This window comes from Lepidochelys olivacea, assembly GCF_965140295.1.
Source record: "Lepidochelys olivacea isolate rLepOli2 genome assembly, chromosome: 2".
Classification (NCBI taxonomy): Eukaryota; Metazoa; Chordata; order Testudines; family Cheloniidae; genus Lepidochelys; species Lepidochelys olivacea.
This window is the reverse complement of record NC_140412.1, coordinates 10,822,343-10,837,744: the sequence shown is the minus strand read 5'-3', so window position 1 is coordinate 10,837,744 and position 15,402 is coordinate 10,822,343. Positions and strand designations below refer to the sequence as shown.

The following is a 15,402-nucleotide window of genomic DNA, read 5'->3' as shown; positions in this document are numbered from 1 at the left end:
GGGCAAATCTCCAGATCCTGATGGCTTTCTACCTGAAGTGTACAAATGTGGAGGTGCCCACCTAGTCAGGAGACTCAAGAACATTTTCAAGACTATATGGAAACATGGTACTGTGTCCCAGGAGCATAAGGATGTTTCATAGTCCATCTATACAAAATGAAGGGAAGCATATCTATCTGTTACAACCATCATGGAATCTCACTGCCATCTATAGTGGGAAAGATCCTTGCATGGGTCATTCTCAACAGGCTCGTGTATTACCTAGTTGACTCAGTTTATCAAGAGTCACAGTGTTGCTTTCTTGCTGGCCATGATACCACAGACATGATCTTTGCAGCCCAACAAATAAAAGAGAAATCTTGTGAACAGAACAGAACAAGTGGGCATAACTGGACACTGCAAGACAGAGGTTCCTAGGGTTGTGTCTGCGACCAGAGATATTGGCTAGTGTCATTCAGTTGCACAATCCAAGCAGCTTACATGCTAGCGTGAACCCCCAGGAGTGGGGGTTCTCACAGCAAAGCAGGGTAAGGATAAGGGTAGAGTCTAAGATTGGAGTGACCTAGCAGCTCACCGGTCCAGATAACACCAAAGGGGAACGTCACAATATGAATGACAAAACATAGGTATGTGTGCACCATTTATTACATTCCATTATCAGGAATAAGTATATAATTGGCAAGGATTTGAGATGGCAGAGGAAGATCTAATACTGTCACAGGAGTTAATGCCACACAGGTGACACTTAAGAGCAGCCCTAGAAATTAGACACTAATTCACATAGCTGTAGGAAGGAAAACACTCATATGTCATGAAAAAAGTACAAATATCCCTACACAAACATCTTTTCTAAAAAATTACTGAGCATGGCTTTTTATTGCCAAGCTTTCACAAGAAGCTAATACTTATCCATTTTTTTTGTATCTGCAGACACTTTTCTCCCTCTTGGGATGTAAGATTACCCATGATCATCCAGACTGCCCACTGATGGAGCAGCTGTGGCAGTAATGCCGTCAGTGATTAAAAACTAAGATTTTGTAAATATTACCACAGAGTTAAAGATTATTTACAATGTACCTTTACTCTCAAGTTTTAACAGTGAGATTAGTATGTACATTAATAGCTGAAAATGTATCTACCATGATAAACACTGTATATTTAGAATGAGCAGCTGGAAAAATTTACTTCTATTAGGCAAGAGACAGTACAAAATTCCAGATCTCATTACTTTAATGTTCACTGTTCTCTGTAATTGTAAGAAAAATCTAAGTTGTCTCTCTTTTAATGTTTTATTAAGTTCCTATTTTTTCCTCATTACAGGCGTGACAACTTTCAAATTCAATGTTGCCTATACTGCTGCAACACGTGTGCTTCTCTCCCCTCTCTTCATTTCAATGGCCTATAAACATCAACAATTATGTATCACAAATCTTCAAAAAATGTTGTTACAAGCCGCTGTATGTATCACCTGTCATGAGCTACATACCAAGATCTGTACTTTACCCCTGGAAACATAATAGATCTCTGCAGCGAAAAACCCCATCCACGCTAAGCATAAATCAAAACAGTTTCCAAATGTAGTTTAAACACAGTTAAGCCCATCCATACTACCCCAAAACCCCATCTAAGCAGAACTGTCCAAGAGAATACCCACTGGGAGGATTCCAACACTATTCTTTAATGAGCGTGTGACAGATGTGGAGCTGCTCTGTAATAGTTTATGAATACTGTATGCTGACCTGGTTATTCAGATGTTTACTGTATGAATACATTGCTTAGTTTAATAGCAGGCTATTAAAGGGAAAAACAGTCAGGAAGGGGAAAGAATGGTCCAAGATAAGCCAGCCCTCACCTCGGGAAACATTTGAAAGTTGTTACAAGACAATGCCTGGACTGGAGAAGGCATGGGAACCAGAGGTCAAAAGCACTCTAACAGTTTTTAAAAAGGACTCTCTCTGAAGAGAAGGGGTAGTTGTTTAAGTTTGTTTGTGGAAAACAGACTGACACAGGCACTCAGCAGGATGTCTGAAGATGCTATGTCTGCCTAGGCTACCATCACAGAATGGTAGGGCTTTAGATAAGGTAGACATGTGTGTAGATTGTTGTTTTAAAATCCTTTTTCTCCAAGTGCTTTGTTTCTACTGTTAAAATTAAACAGTATTTTGCTTTGAAAGCTGTCCAGTCACTGTAACACCACTGGTCAGGGTCCCCGAAAAGGAAGAACCGCAAATGCCAAACCCAGTCAGACTTACTGAGTAAGCACACTTTATACACAAGGTGCTGTAGCCAATGACCTAGTCTAAGAGAGGGAGAATTGCAGAATTCCACCCCAGACGAGATAAAAACATAAGTCTTGACACCTCAGGGGGTGAACTCAGAGAGACCTGGAAGAGGACAAAGGTGCAGCTAGCCCTGCAACTGTGACATGATGGCAAACAGGTTTTAAATATTTGTAACAGGCACATTAAGCACATTTAAAAATCACAAAATTTTCGTATTACAGACAGAAGTAAGACTGAGTTCATATCTAGACTCAGGAATGTCAGTCAGCTGCCTGAAGTAGTTGGTACACAACAGCCCTTACCTGCAGCTTCTGAATATGCATACAAGATGCTGTGCAAAACAACATTTTACTGTATTGTTTCTTCATGGAACTAATTTTTGCTCAATCATTCCAAATTATGGAGTTTTCAAAAGCAAATAATGATGCAGAGAGTTCATCTGAGTAACTAAGAAAGCAATCATCATAATGTTTTACAGAAGTGTAAAATAAAATTTAAAAAAGTGCACCACCCTAATTTGGAAAGCTTTCTTGCTTTCACTGTATAATTGCAATCATTTTCAATAACTGTCTTCCTTTATTACGTCTCGTAAGTCTGGACTTGATCCTGATACTGTAATACTTACCTTCATGTGAACTTTACAAAAAGAGTCTAACACATCGTCTACTGATAACACTTCTGCTTTACAAAGCCACATTATAAAATACATTTGCTCTGTGTGACAGGGTATGCCAATCCTGCCCTGGGCCAATGGTGCCTGGCCAATCACTGTGGGCCCAGGAGACCACGCTGCATCGTTCATGCTGCAGGTGGAAGGAACAAATAAAAGGAAGCAGCCCCGTTCAATCAGGGCTGGCTGGCAAGAAGGATGGATGTGTGCTACAAGCTCCTGCCACTCTCCAAGTGATGGGAACCATGGACCTGGACTATGCTGTGGACAACGAGCCGATCCCAGAGACTGACTGGGATGCTAAAACACTGCCAGCCGAGAAGATGCCCAAGATGAGTCTTGCGGTAGGAAGTGATCCAGGGAATGTATCAGAAGCTAATGCTTGAACCATTGAAACTGAGAATTTCATGGCTTCATAGGAGCCCTGGGTCAGAACCCGGTGGAGTAGGGTGGGCCCAGGTTCCCATGCCCCACCCCACCCCTGCACTTTTGCCACTAGGTGTGATTATTGGGGCTACAGCCATAGGCAGATTGTTTGCCCTGCCCTGCCCAGGGGCAGTAGACTGCTTGTTTGCTCCGCCCTGCTTTAAGAGTCAGAGCCCCCTAACTGTGATTGCCTACCCGAGCCAGGTGGCTCAGGGGCCACAAACTGTTTGCTTTGCTTTTCCCCTGCCCAGGGGCTACAGACTGACTGCTTGCTTTGCCCTGCCCAGAGGGTCAGTGCCCCCTAACTGCTATTGTTTACCCTAGCCAGTCGGCTTAGGAGAGTAGAGACTGAACATTGGCTCTGTCTGCCCCAGAGGCTGCTGGCTGTTTGTTGACTTTACATTATAGAGGGTCAAAGCCCATTTGTGATTGTTTGTCCCTGCCAGGAGGCTCAGGAGGCATAGAAGAAATGTTTACCGTGCCCTGCCAGGAGCCCTGATTCCCCTTAATCGAAATTGCCTGATTCAACAGAGAGCCCCACCAGTGGTGTGACAGGACGTACAAACTCCCCACTGGGCCAATGGGGTGACCGACACACACTTGTGTCACTCTGCTACTCTTATTATCTGCGGATGCTACAAAAATCTTCTTCCTCTTCCTGCAACATCACAGGGTGTTTCTCTAGGTACACGTATATGTTATGGCCAACCTGACAATTTGATATATAAGAGAGCTGCTAAAAAGAATTCAGAGTTTACAACCCAGCAATAAATATTTGATGTGGGTGAAAACACAAAATTTCAGCTCAAGCTTATTTGTTTGGTTGGTTCCCTTGTAAAATAAAACCAAAAGTTTAAACTGTTTTAATGTTCCTATACCCCACAAACAGTTACATTTTTCCTTTTAAAATATATTTATTTTAAATAAAAATATATTTATTTTATTGATAGTTCAATAAAAAGAAAAACAAGACAGTCTGAATAGGAGGCAATAATAAAACAAAACTTACAGAAAATATTTTGCTACATTCCAGTTTTATCAAAGGATTTAAAAAGGCAGAGATAAAGAAACAGGGAAAGGAACCAACAACTAGAAGAAAAGACAGAAAACACTGAACAGAAAAATACATAATTAGCTGTCAGTGTTCCTATATAATGGTTAGCAAATACTTGTATACGTATATTTGATGTTATGAATGTGTACATTGAATTACTCATACAAAGGCTGCTTCTGTTATGTTTCAGTTTCTTATTTTTGATAGTTTTTCAGGCTTCCAATGTTGGGGTACCATTAATTTAGTTATCACAAGACAGATCCAGATGGATTTCTTGTTTTTAAACCAGTTGCATGTTTCTGTTATTTTTCTCAAGGCAGCAGAATTCTATGGAAAGCAGATGCCTAAAGTTTAAAATTGAACCAACTCACCCTAAGAATCTTTGTCAAGAACTGTCTGATTTCCAAAGAATTTGTGGTGATCATGGACCATGCCCAATTTGAAAGGCACAATTCCCATCAAATTAACAGGTGATATGACTTCTGTGTCCTAGCTAAATTTTGGCTCAGTGTCACTATCTTCCCTGTCACAATAACCAACCCAAGAAACTCCAAGATGCTTTGTCCTCAGTTTGAAAAAACTTAATTATATCCTACAAATATTACTCAAAAGTTTATCATTTTCAGAGATTACTACCCAAATTAAGGAACTAGAAAATTAGCCTGAGCCATTATTTACTCTTCTGTCATTAGCTGCCGGAAAAGCATTTGACAGAGTAAAGTGGATTATTTGTGATACCTATTAAAAAAGTTTGACCTGTGTAAAAGAAAGGAAACAATCTCAATATAAACTGATAAAAGTCTAAAACTTTCAAACTGCATTTGGGTATGGGTCTGGGTTGCCCAATCTCCCCAAGTAGGAACATTATAATTATTGCCAGTTCAAATTGTAAAGTGGAACACAGCCAAAAAACTAAACAGAAAGGTGTGAAAGTAGTTCCTTCCACCAAATAACTAAAAAAACCTGGCCACTGCAGCCTTATTCCCCCCTCCACCCCCGTTTCCATATATTTGTAATTTTGGAAGGATATACATGCAAAGGACAACTCAGCCTGAACAAGGAATCATCATTTGTAGTACTGCAGCAACAACATAATGAAAAGCCTAGTGAAGTTAAGGGAAAGATTTGCCTTGACTTCAATGGATGTAAGATCATGCCCAAGAGCACAAGTCAGTACAAAAAAAAAAACCAAAACCACCCCTAGAGAAAAACAACACTTCGAAATGGGGGTGTGAGAGGAAAAGCTCATCAATTTCAGTCCAGAACAGAGGATCTCACTTTGGTTCACTGCCTAAAATTGGCTCAAAATATCATGTTGGTATAGGCTATTCAAAGCATTCCTGCAGTACAGTTATGAATATTGTTCACTTCTGAGTTTTTGCATAGCTATTAGTATGTTCCATCTAATTGCTAAGTAATTAAAATCTCCTGTAATCAAAGTTTCTGACTGGACTCTCATATCTATAAATACATTTTCTGATCTACTTTTCCAAGCTGCCCATGAGCTAAGTATCTTCCAGGAATCATATACCCAGTTTTATTGTTCTTAATTTCTATCCACACAGCCTCCGCTGTGTCAGCCAAAATATTCATATCACTTTTCTCTACATACTCAGTATTATCCATCACAAACTGCGCCACAAAAACCAACTTTTATTTTTCTCATCCTCTCGATAAACTTTCTATAGTGGCTGCACCTTGACATGGTGGGAAGGCTTGCATGTTCCAATGATGCTGAGAACTATACCAGCAGGAGTTTTAATGCCTGATAGAGCCACCCAAGTTGAAGAGATCCAAGTGAAAAGCAACCCACGGGCCCTCCAGATTGGGGGTTGAAAGATAAGTCAACAGCCTATCCTTATAAAAATTTTAAGTTATAGAAACACAAGGCGGCAGCTATTCCAGCAAACCACATGACAAACAGGAAGAGCAGAGCCTTGTGAATGAGCTAAGCGACACCTGAAAGCATAGGGAGGATTCCAATTCAGATCCTCTCAATAAAGTATGTGTTGATATAATATTTTAAACTCCAATCCATTTTCCTGGTTATTCCTATCATCACATTTGTTCTATAAAACTAGTATATCCAGTTCAGAACTCTATTGTATGAACCCTTAACAATTCATAAAAAATGTTTAGCATTTCTACTTTAGTCATTTAATTGTTCACCTTTCTTTCCTCCCTACAATGCCGCTCATTTCTCTCATATGAATTACCTTGTTCTACGCAATATTTTATTAAATAAGTAAACTGACATTAGTAAATTCTAAGCCTAAGATTTTGCATGACATTTATTTTAAAAAGTTGATTTATTTAATTGAGTTAATATGGAACAAATATTAGCTGAAATTCAAATTCATCATTTGCTCTTCATCATAAAAACATTAGGAAGTAAAACTTCAATAAGAATTAGAACAATCAGCTGATCCAAAGTATGTCCTACAGAGGCATTTGTTGACACCTGAGAAACATTTTTAAAATGTGCCAAATGTCTTAGTTTTGTCAAGTTAGTTCCTTTCTCGGTGCACTATCCTAGTCTCTTGATACTTCTCAGGAGCTAAAACACCCTGCTTCTTGCTTGTTTGCTGTTGCCAGACTATCCCATCACCTCTCAGGCTGTTAGGATACTTAAAAGCTTTTTCCACTTTTCTTGCATCTCATGTAGATTGTTAAAAGGAGGAGGTGGGGGGGGGGCAGGGTAGCAAGCTCAGGATATGCCACAGAATTCATACAAAATCAAGGTTGTTTCCCAACTGCAGCCTCTTAATCTTTCCATCAGACATTGATCTTTTTCTGTGTAGATGAGTTGTTCTTGAATTTCTCTCAATGATATTCTAGATTTCCTTTTCTACTGACCATATCACCAATGCTGTTTTAATTCTAAAATAGAAGTAATCAAAAAAAAATTCTTGGACTTATGAAGGAGCAAAATCCAACATTCATAGCATGTGTACTAGGGTACTAGGAATTGACACTGCTGTACTCCATCAGAATTAATCAAATGTATTGCTGAAAGACTTAATTACGATTAGCTACAAAATAAAATGAACGGTTTCATTCATTGTTTTTAAGCTCCATGAGAGGAAAGACCTTTGGTCACGGCCCCTGCAATAGCAGTTGTCTCATTTAAAATGCAACAACATATTGCTAAATATTGTCCAAGGTATTTTGAGGATACAACCCAGAGGATAGCTGCCCTAAAATGGCTGATGTGCTTATTAAGCTGTTTGAGAAGCTGTTAAATCCACCTCTTATATTTATGCCATTTACCCATTATGAGCAATTTAAATTTAGCCTTCAATTTTCAGTCTCCTCTCAATATAATAAACCTGCATGAGGCAAGTGGACAGCTGGTTTATTTTGATTTCTCTGTAAAAATTTTAGTATTCTGTACTTATAAACTGGCAATCAAGAATACAGCTATTTAGCACTACTTTTCTTAATTGTGAGCTGGAGACTCTTCAATGCTGTATCTTCTATATAAGCAATTCTATTTTTTTTCTTAACTCTCACTGTGGCAAATGCAATGTACTGTACCGTACAATGCTTTGAGATATCAGTGTTTAATTTAAACTGTCTTGAAGTACATGTACAGTGTGCGGGGAGAGAGTTCATACTACTCTGGCATCATTTTCAGGCATCCCATGGAAAATATACAAGCTAATTAAAGATTTACTGAGGAACTCACCTAAAATAGATATGGCATTTTGTTAGAGTTGAGGAAAGTCTAACACTAGAATTTCCACATTTATATTTAGGATTTCTGATTTTTGGTTTTAACCAATAAACTTCCCTCTCTCCCATCGCCCCCCTCCCTGATATTATAACAACAACAACAAGTTGAAATCTATGTTTATCCAATAAACACCAGAAAAACTCTGGAAGCTGCTACTAGTATCTAGGGCTTGTCTACATAGAGCAGCAGTGTGCACTTTGGGTGTGTGATTTCTAAAGTGCACGAGCATGTTGCACATTAATTGGTCTTTGTTTACTCTTCTGGTGCCCACTAAAAGTTCCCTAATGCTCTTTCATATAGTACTGTTTGAAACATTATAAAGGGATTACTCATTACAGAACATATTACTGTATCGAGCAATGTATGTAATATACACTACTCATTACAGTATATACAAAGAGAAAGCTGCAACCGCCACCCACCCAATACCCAGGATTTCTGGAAATTACATCAACCTCAAAATTTGCTAAAATTAATTCCAAAAATCACATTAAATGAACCCTCAAAACAGAAACTTAGTTATATTTCAAGCCCAGAGAGAAAGCTTTTGTAATCACACAATGTCCAATCCTGCAAGGTGAGGAGCACCTTCAACTCCTATCCACTTTCACTGAAGTTGATGTACTCAGAACTTCAGAGAGTGACACCCATATATAAAAACAATTCCCCTTAATGAAAAGCTAGCTGTGGACTGTACCCAGGTGAAGCAGGATTAACGTGCAATTCTTACACAAGTCCAGCATGCTTGGCCTTTCGAGTTTATTTTGCTTTATACTGTGTATAATTATTATTCAATTTGAGTTGTTCACTCAGTGTCTCAAGGGCTTTGAAGGAAGCCAAAGGTTTGCTTTATAAGTGGAGCTGTCGATTAATCGCAATTAACTCACGCGATTAACTCAAAAAAATTAATCATGATTAATCACAGTTTTAATTGCAGTGCTAAATACCAATTGAAATTTATTAAATATTTTGGATTTTTTTTACATTTTCAATATATTGATTTCAATTACAACCCAGAATACAAACTATACAGGGCTCACTTTATATTATTATTTTTTTATTCCAAATATTTGCACTGTAAAAGTGATAAACAAAAGAAATAGTGTTTTTCTAATCACCTCATGCAAGTACTGTAGTGCAATCTCTTTATCATGAAAGCGAAACTTACAAATTTAGATTTTGGTTACATAACTGCACTCAAAAACAAAACAATGTATAACTTTAGAGCCTACAAGTCCACTCAGTCCTACTTCTTGTTCAGCCAATTGCTAAGACAAACATGATCACGATTAATTGCGATTAATTTTTTTAATCGCTTGACAGTCCTATTTATCAGAAATCTTTTTTAGAACTTTTATAGCTTGTTACAACTCCAAAACACTATGTAAGTTTAATTAATTCATTCTCACCAGGCTTCTGAAGTTTATCATCATCATCTCCATTTTACATGTGTGGAACCCGAGGTACATATAAATATGGTATCTCAACCAGAGGGCTGCAATCCCAGGAATGGGATCGGTTGTGAACACCCTTTTTCCTTTATGGGAGAAAAGCCCCAAAACTTATAAAGGGGATTTCAAAACTTCTTCTCTTGTATCACAGGGTCCTGGTATAAAAATGATTGAGAATCAATGGCTTAAACAATTCACCCAAAAGGAGTCAGAGGTAGAGCTGATATCAGAACACAGGAGTTCCTTGCTCCCAGTTTAAAATAGTGAGAACACAAGTCCTAGCTCTGTACCTTGCTTTTATGATAAAAAATATGATTTGGAACACTGATCTACATAAAAAGATTATTTTAACTTATGGTGTATGTATTAAAATATTGTAACAGTATCATGCATTAATTGTTAAGCATCAACAGTTAGCTCATTACATTTGTAACTATGATAATTTCACTATAAAACACAGAACAGTACTAACAGACTGATAAAGGTTTCGTCTCCAGAGAATTTTGTTCTCTGTATAATTTAACAGCGTGAAATATACAGAGACATCAGAAAAGAAAAATGTTGCAATTCAAGCAATTACAATTGGTCTCTCAGAAATCCAACCATAAAACTTCCATTAATATTCTCCTTAGCATAATCTCTTTTTGCTTATTAGGCATTTGTAAGATTATGTTTCTTTGATTTGATAATGGTAACATATATGCACTTAAAAAAAGACTATTCCCACATTTGGTTTGATGCCCAGTAGTACAAAGAAAATATGCCATAAATTTTAGTAAGTGTTGAACTTGCTAGTGTTAAGCAAGATTACCTTTTTCAATTACATGTGATTTACTACACTTAATAATAGACAACTCCATTCTAAAAAGATGGTCTAAATCTTAAAATCGATTTTTAACAACACATTAAAAACTCTCACATTAACCTTTGATACATCTTCCTTCTTTATAAGCTTTCCAATTTTAAATATTTTTACATTGATCAGCTTCTCTCTTTCCATTTTCCATTTCTTCCCAAATCACTTAATGATATTAGGATTTCATGCCACATCTATTTCAAAGGAGTCTACTGAATGGGGTCTTTTCTCCCCTGTCCCTACTGCCATTGAAAACAGACCTGACTCCTAACCCAGATAAACATTTTAGTACCATTAACAATGAATTATATGATTCTTTATATTTTATTTAATCTAACAGGCTATTGATTGTATTCTGCCAAATTACCTTACCAAAGCAAGACAGAGTTTTGAAATGTACAAGACAAACTATTAAAATATGTTTATCAGATTTTTTTAAATGTATAACATACATTACTATATGCCAAATAGTCATTTAAAAGGAATATTGAGGTTAGAAAAACAGCTTTTATAAAGCTATAAAGATCACCTGCATTGTTAAGTACTCACGGAAATTTTAATGAAAACAGATGAATTACAAGTTTCAGAGTAGCAGCCGTGTCAGTCTGTAGTCACAAAAAGAAAATGAGTACTTGTGGCACCTTAGAGACTAATAAATTTATTTGAGCATAAGCTTTCATGAGCTACAGCTGACATGAATTACAGTAAATCTTCACTATAGCAGTCAGCTTTTCCTAAAGATAGCACAGAGCCTGAGTGTCAGTAAAATATAACTTACTGCCATACAGCATTAGCTATAAATCATTGTCACAAAAGCTTCAGTCAATACACACAAGCATTGTACAAATAAGTGATGTATCATACTATACAAGTAGTCTCAGCATAAAATGTAAGCAATTTGTACATAACAGCATCAAAATAACAAAACTCAAAGCAAAACCAGTTCCTGATTATTTAAAGTTCAATGTTTAAGAGAAAAAACTTCTCAAACTGCTGACACTAATCTATGGCCTCATGAAAAAAATGTTACCCCAAAAGAAATGCTGTCAAACAAACACACAAGCAAAATAATGCTAACAGCTGCTCAATTGGGTCTACGTTTTGCATTCCTAATTTCCAGAAGACTGTATGTAGTTCATTTGAAACCAAAATTCTAATAATGTCCGGCAGTGATCTGAAGTACACAGCTTTTAAAAGTCTGACTGATGCCCTTTTCATACAGACTTAAATCTGTTATATTGGCTTATGTTAAATGTGTCTTTTATCAGAAATGCCCATTAAAAATGTTAAACCTGCTTTTAAATATTACTTCAGCCTTAGAAAATTGTATCACTGGCTGCTTTCACTTCATAAATTACGCCATACTATACAGTTGACACACATAAGAAGACATTTAAAAACAAACACTATTACTCTGTCTTCTAAAAAAAAAATTCACAATTCACATTAGTTGCGTCAGGAATTGGGATTGATTAAATTCTGATCATCAATGTTCAATACCTGGCTACCCATTTGTCCCATATTGTAGCCTATGGGACTAACCTGCTTGTTTGCGCATATATATATCTTTTCTTATAATGTAAGTATTTGATGTATTGTAATAGGTTTATAGATTTATATTAAAAATAAGTTTGGCTATAATGCAAGAGACCTACAGGCCATATCCTGTATGTTAAGCTAAGTCAAAGTTAGCATATCTATATTAAGACCTTTTACCCAGAAAGCAAAATTGACCTATATCTTGTTACCTAAATAGATAAGTACCCACACCTATGTCTATGACCTTTTATCTAGACCAACAGACAATGGAGACTGGCATAGGGGTTTTTTCAATGTTGTACCCACAGACTTAACAGGTACAACATAAGGAAACTTATGTGCGTATATACCTGTCATCAATATGCACAAACATACTAGCCTATGGGGTAAGCATACCCTAACATTTTGTGGGTGAGGAATGAAATTTGGGCATAGGAGTCACGATTTCCGGCACTTTGCCCTATAAATGAGGTGACCCACCTCGCTAGAGTGCTCCATTTTCTCACTTATTCTATCTTACTTCATTTCACTCACTCTTTCTATTTTATTTTACTTTATTCTATCTATCTACTATGACTACTACTATTAGTAAGCTATACTTGTTCTTCTTAAATTTTAAGTTTCAAGGGAACGAGGCTAAGCTTGGTTTCCCTACGTTTTTATTCTTAGTTTGTTTATTAGGTTTTTATTTTAAGTTTAAGTTAGTCAAGTAAACCCTAAGTTAGTTCTGATAGCTTTTAGCATTCACTTTTTCGAAGCACTGCATCTGTCACTCAAGAACTGAGAAACCTGAACTGGAAGGCTGGTCCCGTGTCTCTTACCACCAGGTTATCAAGAAGTGTGCGAGTATATTAACCAAAGCTTTGTTGCATATAATACTAACTTATCATATGCATCTTTTGAAAAGCAGTAATACAATTGTAACTTTGTAACTCTGAGTATTTTACCATTTACTTACTATTATTGATTTTAATAAAAAGTCTATAAGGCTATATCTGTCTCAGTGTAAGCTTCCTGTCATACCCCCGATGGTCCTTTGTAAATTTTGCGGAGCCTGATCTTCTGATCAAACAGACTGGAGAGCCAAAAACCCATACTAATTAATATTAAATTTAAAATTAAATTTTAAAAAGGCATTACATTGATAAATTATATTATTAGTGCACCCTAAATCAGGCTACAATATGAAAAGGAATTGAACAGTGTAAACCTTTTGTGTTCATTTTAAATAAATTAAATCTACATGTGCGGATATTATAGAATCAAAGCTTAGAGTGAAATTAGGGCTGCTGTATAGATAGTAATTATTACATGTGTATGAGGTGATTATACTTACAATTAAGAAGCCAAAGTCCTGTCTCACACCCAAGTTACTTCTTGGGATGACACTTTTCATGATTATTCTCAGCTAGAAGTTAATTTGTTTAGGAAGTTTGAAGAAAATCTATCCTGCCATTTAAGAGTTACCAGAGCATGTACAAATGGTGTTTTTCACAACTTCAACAGATTTTTGCACTGATGATAAAACCGTTTGAATTTCAAGCTTCATGTTTAACATGAAGGTATTCCTGGGGCACCCATGTTATCAGCAAGGCAATACAGAGCACTATGCATGTATTATGTGCTTTTCCCTATCAATTTAAACTATGAATGGCACAAGGATATCATATTTTATATATACATACATACGTACATACACACACACACTTCTTCCCCAGATCCTCCAATAACACTGTGTCTCTGGGCTTGTCTTCACTATCAGGGTAATATGACCTAAGTTACGCTACTCCACCTACGCGAATAACGTAGCTGGAGTCGACATAGCTTAGGTCGACTTACCCCACTGTCTTCACAGCGCTGTGTCGACACTCTCCGGTTGACTTCCCTTACTCTGCTTGGAAAGCTTGAGTACTTGGGTCCAGCAGAGAGCGCTCTGCTGTCAATTTAGTGGATCTTCACTAGACCTGCTAAATCGATCCCTGCTGCATCGATTGCAGCAGCATTGATCTCCCAGTAGTGGAGACCAGCCCTCATCCATAACTTGTGCAGATCACTTCCAATTGTGTCAGAAGTGGCACGCATTGCGGTGGGGCTCTTCCTAAGGGTCCCCAGTGACTTCCACGTCAATTATTTCACTCTGGAATACTTGGCCCCCAAACATGTGGAACCTCAACTCAATGCATGATTTAATGATTGTATATTTCAATAGAAATTTTAAAAAAAGCAAGTGGAATCTTTCTTCTTCTTTGTTTTTGGTAAAAAGGGGAAATAAATACCATACATTTTTAATGTAACATTCTGGTAGGAATTTTACACAAACACAAAGCCAGGGAAATAATTCACAGTTCCCACATTAACATAACTTTTTGACACCGTACATAAAAATTGAGTCATTACAGTTAACAATATATGCAGAAAAGGAAAATATTAGACATGAACAAGAACTCAAGGTATGGTTTAAGGAAAGACCATATATTCTGCTAGCATAACTTGGCTCCATAACTTTTCATTTTCTTACCTTTGATCTTACTGTCTCAGCAATGTAATAACATTCACGCCATTTTTCCACAATATTGTATATTCCTTTGGAGCCATAGGACCCTTAGAATCCTTTGTTTTAATAAGGAAGAATATCACGCCATAGGCCAGGAGATATTTCAACCCACTTGACTATAAGGCAGGAAATATCACAAACCTTAGAAACAGAGATGACAGTTCAAATCCTTGACACAAGACAAAGTCTGTCATCCTTCCATTAGGTTCCATATAAGAAGTCAAAGATTATTGTGCAGAAAAGAATTGTATTGTGAATCAGAACAAGTCATGTATCTCCACCAAACATCTGATCCTGACCTACAGAGTTGCCATGTTAAATAGGGATGCAAAAGACTACTTAGTTCTTATGAATCAAAACTCTTGCTATATTAAAGGGAGTAATGGAATTTGCAAGTTGAAGAAAAACCCAAATTGGGAAAGCAAGAAAGAATATGAGAAGAGCCAAAAGATTTCATTTTAAATAAGATGGATCATACAGAAACACAGGGGGAGATTTTCACATATTCCTATGGGAGTTAGAAGCACAAACCCCAATGAAAATCAGTGGGACAAATGCTTCTAAATCCCTTCTAAAGTGCTGTAAAAATCAACCACCACAGGCTCTTAAATGAACACTGCTGACACTCTTATACAGGAGTCACATTTACATAACTGTTACATGTGAAATTGACTCTGCTCACACAGGTAAGGCATAATTATGAGAAAATGTTCTTCCTTGCTAGCCAAACAATCACCCTTCCAGTAAAAGTTAATGTAATATAAATCTCTAGAATACAGTAATAAATATACTTGAAAAGAAGTTTATCACAGATCAGTCATAAACACAGAACTT

The 15,402-nt window shown here is 36.9% G+C and overlaps 1 protein-coding gene across 2 annotated transcripts in view; it reads right to left on the bottom strand.

The window, feature by feature from the left end:
- The window catches only part of TRAPPC9 (trafficking protein particle complex subunit 9), an 832,591-nt gene that overhangs the window by 337,930 nt on the left and 479,259 nt on the right, over nt 1-15,402 (bottom strand). The gene's annotated exons all lie outside the window — the stretch shown is intronic.